General features: G+C 39.9%; 1 protein-coding gene across 3 annotated transcripts in view; it reads left to right on the top strand.

Annotated features, from left to right (window-relative positions):
• Nucleotides 1-12,111, top strand: part of cdk14 (cyclin dependent kinase 14) — a 211,664-nt gene that overhangs the window by 92,687 nt on the left and 106,866 nt on the right. The gene's annotated exons all lie outside the window — the stretch shown is intronic.

The following is a 12,111-nucleotide window of genomic DNA, read 5'->3' as shown; positions in this document are numbered from 1 at the left end:
TAGTGAGATGATTGCTAAGGCAGGAAAGCCATTCACAGAAGGTGAATTTGTCAAAAAGTGCATATTACAGGCTGCAAGTATTGTCTGTCCAGAAAATAAAGGTCAGTTTAGCAACATCAGCCTTTCTGCCAACACCGTGGCAGAGCGCATTTCTGACCTGTCAAGTGACATTTATGATCAACTGTGTGAGAAAGCAAAATGTTTCAGTGTATACTCAGTCGCTCTTGATGAGACCTCAGACATCACCGACACTGCCCAGCTCGCAATCTATGTCCGTGGCGTTGATGACAATTTTGAAGTCATAGAGGAGTTGCTCACAGTGATTCCAATGCATGGCCAGACCACCGCTCAGGAGATATTTCACCAGCTGTGTGATGCCATTGAGAATGCCGGTTTGCCATGGAAGAGGTTTGTTGGAATAACAACCAATGGAGCGCCATCAATGACAGGGAGGAAAAATGGACTGGTGGCACTTGTTCAAAAAAAGAGGAAGGTGTGGAGGAGGCCATTGCTCTGCACTGCATTATCCATCAGCAGGCTCTTTGCAGCAAATGCCTGAAGTTTGACAATGTGATGCCTTTCGTTGTGAAATGCATCAACCAAATCAGATCCAGGGGCTTAAAGCACAGAAGGTTCCGTGCTTTTTTAGAGGAAATGGAGCCAGAATATGGGGATGTGCTCTACTTCACCGAGGTACGTTGGCTCAGCAAGGGAAACATGTTGAAGAGATTTTGATAGTTGAGAGAGCGGAAGTGAAAGCCTTCATGGAGAAAGATGGGGTTGTGTTCCTGTGCTAAGTGATCCCAAATGGCTCATGGACTTAGCTTTTTTTGCTGATATCACACATGAGCTTAATGTACTGAACAAGAAGTTACAAGGCCAGGGGCAACTTGTTAGTGCTGCCTATGACAACGTGAGAGCACTCTCTACAAAACTTATGTTACGGAAAGCCCAGCTGTCTCAGACAAACCGTTGCCATTTTCCAGCATGCAAGGCACTCATGGATGCAGGCACACCATTCAGTGGTGAGGAGTATGTGGATGTCATTTTGAAGCTACAGGAGGAATTTGATCACAGATTTGCAGACTTCAAGACGCACAGAGCCACATTTCAAATTTTTGCGGACCCCTTCTCCTTTGATGTGCAAGATGCCCCTCCTGTGCTTCAAATGGAGCTCATTGACCTGCAGTGCAACTCTGAACTCAAAGCCAAGTTCAGGGGAGGTGAGTGGAAAAGCAGACAAGCTCGGGCAATTTTTGAGAGAATTGCCCCCCAGCTTCCCTGAGCTTTCACGAATGTTCAAGCGGACCATGTGTCTTTTTGGGAGCACATACTTGTGCGAAAAGCTCTTCTCTACGTTGAACTTCAATAAGTCCAAGTACAGGTCCAGACTTACTGATGAGCATCTTCAAGCCCTACTGAGGGTCTCAACTGCTTCATCCCTGCTTAAGCCAAATGTGGCTCGGCTATGCGAGAGGAAGCGCTGCCAGATCTCTAGCAGCAAGAAGTAGGCAGAAGAAGCCATGTTCAGAACAGTTTATGTTCAATGTTCCGTTCATGTTCAGAAAGTGAAATGTTAAAGAACTGTTAATACAGATATTTGAATCTGAATAATAATAATTACATTTCTCTAGTCAGCAACTATATGTGGTTTCTTCAGTCTTCTATATCTGCTGTATTATTATTTATTTATTACTGATTGATTTGTTTTTTTCTTATGAATTTGTTAATTTATTTTTCATCTTATTTTGTGTTAAAAAATAAAAATAAAGACATTTGATAACATTGGAATGTTTTTTAGTACTTTTCTTGTGGGAAACCTGATGTGGCCCAGCCTCACCCAGACTCTACCTCTAACGACCCCCGGGTAAATTGAGTTTGAGACCCCTGCTGTAGGCAATCAAAAATACATTTCAGAAGCAGTTCAGAGAATCATTAGTGCTCCGATTATTCTTTTGTGACTGGCTCTTCTTAGCTGCAGAGGTCGGATGGCTCTTGCTGGTAGAGCAGCCAGGAAGGAGTTGTCCTATCCAACATTAAACAATACTGACTGACTCCAAACCAAGTTCTTAATTCAGCACGGTTTTCATATTTGTACTGAGATTTCCTTTTGAGGTTGTTTTGACTTATCACACTAAATATCTGCAGCATTTATCTCTTAAATAGTCAATCGATGCAGTCAATCCATATGTGTTCATATGACAGACATCGGCGACTTATAATGGACATTCCTGATGGAGGAATTTCAACCATGCTAGATTTAAATAACTTGTGCTAATCCTAATTTGCACTGTTTACAAGCACTATGAAGGTTCTGTTGTTGCCGGCTCTCCATATTCCCCCACTTTCCCAAAGAAAGCTGTGAACTAAGATTCCATCTAAGATAAGTATGTCTATTGTGATGGCAGTTTAACAGAAAGTTAGACAAAAGGAAGAGTAGACATCAGGGAGGAGGTGTGATGACATCCTGCTGCTGACGAGCCCTGTATACAATTCTCATAGAGACTGCAATGTTTGTCTTTGATGGGAGGCCTCAGGGATTGGTATCCAAATCTCTTACTATGATTGTTTCACCACTAGCAAACTCATTCGACCATTAGTTTAGAACCAGATGTAGGTTAAAATGATTACCTTTTTTATTGATTTTCTCATAGATTAGTTGTCCTGGATAGGTAATGATTATGTATTAACTTCTGATCACAGAAACCACCTTTCATTATAAGGATATTAACAATAACAGGGGGGTATGTTAAGTTATCTTCCTGCATTGTTAACACATCATCCATTCAGATCTAATTCATTTTTTCATGCAGCTCTTGATTTCATGACAATAGCATTCCATTGACTTTATTTACAATAGTATTTTTAGTGTATATACACACTGCAGCTAACTTTTGTGCTCTGGTTCAAAATGTAACCCTGTAAGGTATCCACAATAATTTGTTTCATTCCCAAGATGTCACATTTTTGTCAAATATATCATCAAAGAGCCTTGTTCTGCCCAAAATGAAAAAGAAAGCCTTTCAAATGAATATGTTTGTATGTGTATTCAAACACAAACAGGGATGTTAAAATAATGTATGGCTTTAGAGGGAGTAGCATTTTTTTTACTTTGTATTCACCAGCTTTAAGAGTTATCAGATAATCAAAAATCATTAATGAGTTGTAGAGGTTGTTTTCCTTTCCCCTGCTTTCAGATTTCCTGGTTTTCAAGGTTACACTTTTGAACTTTTCTTTTAGTTCTAAATGCATGTGTCATCAATGTAGAGATTATGAACAGCGTCACGAAGCCTAGGGGTGTGTCAGTGATGCAAAGTTACTAAATTAAATTTATAATCATAACAAACATATAAAGGTGTTATGTGTGTTATCAGTGTGTTTAATGACTGACTGAGAAAGTGAAGTCACTCCCACATCCTGCTGTTTACTAATCAGAAACTATCAGGCTCTTAGATCCTCCACACACTCACTGCTAATGTGATTATTGGTCAAGAACCAGAAAGCTGTGTGTGTGTGTGTGTGTGTGTGTGTGTGTGTGTGTGTGTGTGTGTGTGTGTGTGTGTGTGTGTGTGTGTGTGTGTGTGTGTGTGTGTGTGTGTGTGTGTGTGTGTGTGTGTGTGTGTTTGAAATGGAAAAAGCCCTGAAGTTTCTGCTTGATCTCGATGATATCCAGCGTAAACTCTATTGAAATGCTCTTGTTGCGCAGCACCATTAATTCTTCTCTTCTTGTGAGCTGCAGTTTGTTAGCAGCGCTGCTCTAATTGAACTCAAGTGAGTATGACCTCATCGTGACTGAAGTGCTCTTCCTATTAGATTATATGTAGTCAGCTGAATGGCCATGTCTCAATGGGAAACTGACACCCACAAGCCATGTCTACAAGCCAAGTAACAGCCAGCATTTATTCTGACAATTACATTAGCAGGGAGCTAGTGACTACTCATCAGTGTCAACAGGTCATCACATATCCTCCTCAACATGCATACTCATGTCACACTTTAAAATGTCAATAATCAAACACATAAACGTGAAGAGCTCTGTAAATATTGGTTTGCTTTCATTTAAAAAAAACCATTTAAGGAATCCTAATAAATACTTCTGCTTGACCACTGTGATAACTGAGCTCTCTTCTGCCACAACTTTAAAACACAGCCTATGTGTCTTTAGCCCAAAGTCCCACTGTGTGACATTTATTCTGTGTTCAGTCAGCTCTTTCTACACCCCATGGTGAGCAGCCTGGACACATTAGGGCTGCATCACTGAGAAACACCACAGAGTTACAAGAAAGATTGAAAGGGCTCTGACAATATTTATAGGATAGATAGATAAATGCAAAATGTACTTACATTTATTCATTAACTTTTACTCTTTTTTTTGTAAAAGATATTCAAACTAAATTGGTCAGAAGTGTAGAATGGTGAGAGTGATATGAGCTCAAATGGTTAACAATCAGAAAGGTTAAGAATCACTGCAAAATTAGATTAAGAGAATTCGATTTCATTTGTCCATCTGAGGTGAAACATTAAATATTTTAAAATAAGCTTTATGATGTTTTAAGGTCACTGCCATTCATGACTTTATAGTGCAACATGCTGTATAGAGAAAGAAACACTTGAACTAAACACAACAAAAGTGTCTTAAAAAGACAAAGGAAGACACAGCAGAGAGTGTGTCTTTTTTCATTGTATCAACTGAAGAGTTAGGTGCTTTAGTTTCTAGTTTGAGAACAAGCCCCCAGGAAGTGCAAACGGCAGTACTACAACTTCCGTATCAGTCCGTGACATCACCCGGCCCAGAAAGACTTTTCCCATTGACTTACATTGGGAAAGAGATGTCTGTAAATTGGCAGATCATTTTTTAAACTAAATAATCTACCCAGTATGAACCCTTTTATAGCCCTTTTTTAAATTGTTTGGTTTATAAGTTTTAAAATGCACTAAAAGCTGAATCCAGATTTATTTTCTCTCTCCATTCATTCTACTGAGCCGAGAGCGGGTGATCGGGGGCGGGTCTTAAGGGAGACTCAACTGCGCATGCTCTATGAGCGCACATACAGGTAGTTCTGCACTGACAGCCAGGCATTATGGGTAATTTGTGACGTTTTGCCCTCGAAAATTTCAGGCCATTTTGTCTTCATGTGCCAATGAGCAGCTCTCATAGGAATGAACGAGGCCCCGCCTACGATGTTGTCTCCAGTTCTTATTATACACCCATGTATGAGAGTTACTGTATCATTGCTTGATTGGCAGGTGTCTCATCCTATCAGAGCCAGTTTTAACTCCTCCCCTGTCCTCACTCCATCAAACCCTGTCTTTGACCAATTATAGATTTTTGTGGCTTCAGAGCCTTTATTCCAACAAACAGGAAACACATTCAGACTTCAAAACATGTCTACAGAGGATGCTGGGTGACCATGCTTTCTGGTCTTTGTAGTGGTGTTCCAGCAGTCCTATATTTACACACAGAGGCCCTGCAGAGCTGCACAGCTGCTCATTAAAACACCAGCCAAAGATAATTCTGGGCAGATCTGGAACATTATAGCCCTCAGTGACCGGCCCCTCAGTGCAGGTTGTGGCTGTCTCCTGATACAGCCCATTAAGGACAGCACTACAGATGCTAAGTGAAAAAGATAAGGGATCTTTGTTTGCCTGCTGGCAGATGGTAAAACCTTCTCACTCCATTTAACACTCCTTCATGTTAGCTCTCCCTCATTGAACACGCCACTTTTACTAATTTCAGCAAAACACTGACTTTGAGATTTGTCGACTAAGCTGAATGTTTGCAGTTTGACAATGTTGAAATGATCTGTGCTATGGTTTGAGCTCATACATACAGCTTGATATAAAACAAAACATTTCAATTTCACGTGGTCGAATCTGATAATAGTTTGTAAGATTGTCCCTTTATTTACCAGACAAATACTTTATTTTTCCATGAAGCAAAAGCAGGTTCACTTCAGAAAGAGGTCAGGGTTGATGCTTGGACCCACAGAGCATGAGCCATCGACATGGAAGACAGTCAGCATTGCTTCTTGTTAACGATGAATGTAATCTTTCCCTGGCTTTGTCCTTCATTGAAATATACTCAAGCAGGCAATTAGGTTCATCCATGGGCCAGTTATTTCAGTGTTAAGGATAAAGCAGGCTTATAAAACTGCCTATTTAACAGTTTAGCTTATTTTCCTTTTGGCAGAAAAGATTATCCATTTCTGTTTTTTGTAGAACTTCAAGTCTAGAAATGAAATGGATTTCCTATCATCACATGATGAACAGGGACCTGCTTGAGTTTAAGTACTGTTCACGTGGTTATAAAAATATGTCATCATCACATCTGTTATGTTTGAAAGTTCCATCATTAGTAGACATTTCTACAACAATTGGATGAATCAACTCGAAATGTAGTTCAGACCTTCATGACCCTGATACATTTAGTGACCCTTACTTTGAAGTGCTATCAGCAGGTCAGACTCACCCATAAACCCATACAGTGCTTTGTGTATTACATACATTTTCAATTTTAAAGTATTTTCTGCTCAGCATGTGTTATGCTTCTTTGGATGCTAACTCACTGAACATTATGGTATTCATAACTGATTAACATGTTAGCCTGCGGGACTCAGAAGTAAGCCAATGCACCGCTATGCATACATTCTAACTTACAGAACGGGTAGCATGACTGCAGACTCCAAACAACAATCTGTACATAACCTTATCCAAGTCATTGTTGTACATTTAATAAAGCTAAAGCTTAACCACACAGACAGTGTTGCAAGAAGTGCTAAGGTCCTTTACTCAAGTAAAAGTACTGACTTAAACATGTTTAAAGAACAAAAGTATTAGCATTAAAATACACTTAAAGTACTAAAGTAATCATTCTGCATAGAATAGATATTATACTATAATACAATATAAAGTACAGAAGTATTATGTGTACTTCAAGTATTAAAAGTAATAGTACTTGTTAAAGAATTGATGTTTTCACAGTATTATACTTTACTGTTTATAAAATGATCCTGTTTTTATACACGTAAGAGCCTTTTATTATTGTAGCCAGTCAATCTGGAGCAGTTTGGATACTTGAAATACTGTGTAGAATATTAGTACAGTACTGCATTATACCATATCAGCATATACTGTATTTGTTTTTTACTTAAACACTATGATATTTGCCTCTGTAATGTGGTGGATATAAATATAAAGTAGCATTAAATGGAAATACTCGAGTAAAGTACAATGATGTCAAAATAGCACTAGGGGCAATACTTAGTATTAGGTGTACTTAGTTACTTTCCACCTCTGCACGAAGATAGCAAATCAGAACTCAGACAAAACATGAACTGTTATTTGTGTCTCACAAGCCGCTCTCTAACTCTGAGCTCTGGTGTTCAGGTCCTGGGACCAGTAAACCTGTCTGCTCAATATGGAAGTTATACGGTTGTGTGTCCCAGTGGACACATTTTACCAAGCTCTTCTTTTTCCTGCATTAGAGCAGCTCCATTTGCACAATCACCATCTTCAGCAGACAGATTTAGTGCACTCCTTCCAGCAGAGCAGATGTTAGGGACTTTATGAGACTCAGATAGTAAACCTAACACAATTACCTCTGTTCCTTAGTAATTGTCTCAAGAGCAATATTATTACTCCACCCAACCACTTTACATATTATTTACTGATAAGGCTCTGGTAATGGAGAATGGTGAGTAAGTGGAGTATGCTCTCTCTGTTAACGGTATGTATAGCACGCATAAATGTATATATATTTTTTAAATGGTTGTTGTCCAAAATCAGTCCATCTTCATAAGGTCCCCCTATCATGCAAAATCCACTTTTTCATGTCATTTATACATAAATAGCCCCCCCCCCCCTCCCTGTGTAAAGACATTCTGAAGTCTCAGGAACAAAGACCCCCTCTCTTTCTGTCCTGATTTGCCTTTATAAAAACCTGTCTGAAAATGAGCTGTTCAGATTTTGGACAATTTGTGATGTCACAATGTTTTTTTGGGTTGTGCATCCATTAGCCAATAACCAACCAAGGTAACCCCCGCCCACCTGATCCCCTGGATCTCCTCCTAGAGCACCATAGTGTTTTTTTAAACCAATCTCTTCTCAGAGGGGCGTGGCCAGCAGCAACTCATTAGCATTTAAAGCTACAGACACAGAATCAGCACTTCAGGAACAGGGCTGAAAACGAGGGGTTTATGGGATGCTACAATGAGCTGTTTGGTGTTTCAGCCAATCAGAGATATGTTCTGTATAAATCTGAGACCTGGAGTATATTGTTGAATAGAGTATAATAGGGCACCTTTAATGCATTTTAGCTTATAGTGTGTTAAAACACATGCTCTGTTTTCCCCTCAAGTGTTCTGTGCTGACTGACTCAGTTTTTGTCCTTGTGAAACTACAGAGCACTGCTGTGCTGCTGTCTCGTTGATACATGGCCTCATACCCTGCTGAACATTAAATATCTGACAGAAGAGCCAAATTGCACTACATTCTGTGGAAAGATAACATAGCCGGTCCCATTCATCAAGGGTTCTGCTTTCCTTGGGTCTGATGGCAATAAGTATTTCATCATTAGAGTAATGGCATGTGTTTTTATTGGTGTGCTGATAATGGATTGTTGGTCGTGTAGTAGAGTCACTCCTCTTGTGATAGATTATGGTAATGGGTTATTTAACTAATAATGTATCATTGTTAAACAGATGCTCTCTTTCTCACAAGCACACACACACACACACACACACACACACACACACACACACACACAACCACACGCTACACATATATAGAGCTTCTGCTGAGTTTTCTCTATGAATTTAAATTGATTACATTTTACTGTTGAAGGCTTTAAGTCAACCTACATGCATAGAAAAACTGAAACGTTGACTTAAATTAAATGTATTATGTCAAAAGATTTAATCTTACTGTATGAGGTTAGTTGGAAGCAATAATATTAACATTAAATAAAATACACGGAGACCGTTATGTGAAAATTGTTGTCATAATACAAGTTAACATTTCAGTTTTTTAAGTGCAGCTCCTTGTCCAAAACACATCTGTAAGTGGGTTTCAGACTTCAGGGTGTTTTCTCCTCACAATGCTAGGTGACGAAAGGCTCTTGCAGTATTTCTAACAATGAGATAAGCCTTCCACTCTCCTGTGAGCATGAGAGACTGCTTTGAAATTAAAAAGTACAAAAAGTCAAAGGTACAAGACGTTATACTTCGGGAGGCAAGCCAAGTCCCAGAACGCACTGCAGTAAGAAACATTGAATCCCAAGTCTCAAATTCTGTTGCTATGGAGCTGATGACACGGTGGACTGGTACACCACTCATTTCACATACAAACATCAGTTTCCTCTACATGAAGGTTACTAACCAGCTGGGGATCTCTGGACCAGCTCAGTCCTGCACACCACACAACATATTACTTTCATTTTTTTCCCCATGGCAACAATGAAATACATCCTGTGGCATTGTAGTTTTAACCACAGTTTCAATGAACAATTTGACTTCTTAGGAGGTTTGCTATGCTGAACACTATCTTTTGAATATTATTTTAATACATTTTTTCTAAAACACTTTAATGCATTTGTATGCAGCTATGGAAGCAATTTAAGATGTTCAGTATTTGTCACAAATATAATAGATTTTAAAAGGCATTGTTATTCATAATGTATTATTGGTTTATGCACAAACCCAATCAAGAGTAGTTTTTAGTATTTGAAAAAATACACTAATAAACACTTGCTAACAACTACATTAAAGTCTACATAGATGGATAGATGTCTCATCAGAGTACAGTGAATTATGCTTATTGATTATCATAAGTACATTCTGAGACCCGTCTCAGGCTGTAACCCTTTTGGAATGATTTACATCCACATTAGCTTTTTCCTAGCCACCTCTACTGCTGGGATTATTCTCACTTTTTTTATTTTGTCTCTGCTCGTCCCTGTCACTTTGCATGTCTTGCTCGAATGGATAATTGGTGTGGTCACCTTAAACTGCAGACTTCCTTTTAATACATGTCCCCAGATGGACCCCTCACACTCACTTATTACAGTCTGCTGAGCCTGACTGTTCAGCTGGGGTCTGAAGTGTCAACAACCCGAATGTTCCCCACTGACCGAGCTCAGGATTTAACTCAAAATTACCTCGAAATTTGACCATCTGGAGAAACAGCGTACAGCATTATTATTATTTACCAAAGTGTGACTGAATTGCCTCTCAGCACTTCACTTTCCCTCCAATAATCGAATGCAAATGGAAGCAAGCTTTCAATGGAAGTTAAAAAAAGAAAAAGCTTCTTTTCAGAAAGGTTTAATGTTTGAATTGCAGAGCGGTTTGAAGAGAATAAAGACTGTTTTCTTTTCTTCCTTTTATTACCGCGCCGCTGTGTTTCTAACAAGGCAAAGGGCTTTTCAGAAGTCTATTTGATATACATGAGTAAGCACACATTTCCCATGCTAATTTTCTGCACTACAGTTCATCTCTCACCCCTTGGAGTGCAGGAATATAGACTGTTGACCCGCTGACTGCAGAGGCCTCACAGCGGCCCTCCCTGATTGGGCTCCACGGTGCTTCAATCAGCTTAATTGGCCGGGCCTATAGTGTCAGTGAGAGGGGAATGCTGGGATTGGAAAACAATGTAACGTTGGATCGTGCACGCCTCATTATTTGTTGATTGACACGTTTGCAAGAGGGTTGGGGGAACTGCCAGATCTCAAAAGCATAACAAAACAGGTTTGATGCTCTGAATTTGGACACATTTTGTTGATATTCAGTTTTGAAATCTCACGCAGCATCTGCATACAGAGAGAAGCAGAGAGAATCTACGCAGTATGAATTTATTGTTTGTTGTTGACGCAGTGAGGGTTTATGGACCTGACGGCAGGTGGAGGAGCTGGGTTTAGTTTCAGCAGTAAGATGATTGGCTTTAAAACGTACATTTAAATGTAATTGAATCTCCATTTATGTGACAGGTCAGCAGAAGTGCTTCAAGGCATGGAGCAATGCTGTGTTTTTTTATGACTTAAATGTTTCCTATTATGTTATGTCTGAACAATATATTGTAGGGCCATATCTCTACAAAACATGTCTGTGAAGTGTTTTGCTCAAAATACCAAACAGATCCCCATTGTAGCATGCCTCATCCCCCTCTATTTCAGCCCTGTTCCTGAAGTGCTGATTCTGTGACTGTAGCTTTAAATGAACTAGCTGCTGCTGGCCACGCCCCTTTGGAGCTGCTGCTGGCCACGCCCCTTTGGAGCTGCTGCTGGCCACGCCCCTATGGAGCGTCATGATCTCTCCTCTGAAGAGAGTTTTCTACCGGGAGAAACTCAGCTAAACGCTGCCGTGATTAAACGCCATATTATGTTCCAAACCACATCCAGCATTATTTCTGAAACAGTATGGAGCTTAAGATTAGAATAGAATTGGAGGATGAAACCCTCTTTATTAGTCACATACATGCACACAGCAGAGCACATACAGTGACATTTTGTCCTCTGCATTTAACCCATCCTAGTACTAGGAACAGTGGGCAGCTATTGTGCAGCGCCCGGGGAGCAATGGGGAGGGGGGATTGGAGGTGTCCGGTGCCTTGCCCAAGGGCTCTCCAAGTAGCAGTCCACTTTCCATATTTCATGTCTGTTTGGGGACTTAAACCGGTGACCCTACGATTCCCAGTCCAAGCCCCTACTGACTGAGCCACTGCTGGACTCAAACGGCTGTATATGGAGGACGATAGGTTGGGACGTGTCACGTGGACGGGACGTTGCCAGGAGTTCAATTTAAAGCCAGCCAGCATTTCCCTTATTACATCATAAGAACGGCAAATCTGGATCAGCTCGTTTGTACCCTCGTTTTTAGAGAAGTGGGTAAAGAAGAAAAGAGAGATGGTTGCATTTTCTGACACTTTGGGAGTCTCCTTACACACCGGGGACAGATTTATGTATAAAAGACATCAAAAAGTGCATTTTGTTTAAAAGGGGAGCCTTAATTTATTCTGTTATAATTTGTCTTGAAAATCAATCAGTCTATAAAGAAACACGTAATATTCTTGAATAAAAAGAGGTAAAAAAAACACACATTAGTTGTGCTTTAATAGATC

The sequence above is a fragment of the Eleginops maclovinus genome, chromosome 3 (assembly GCF_036324505.1).
Source record: "Eleginops maclovinus isolate JMC-PN-2008 ecotype Puerto Natales chromosome 3, JC_Emac_rtc_rv5, whole genome shotgun sequence".
Taxonomy (NCBI): domain Eukaryota; kingdom Metazoa; phylum Chordata; class Actinopteri; order Perciformes; family Eleginopidae; genus Eleginops; species Eleginops maclovinus.
This window is presented reverse-complemented; position numbering and strand designations above follow the sequence as displayed.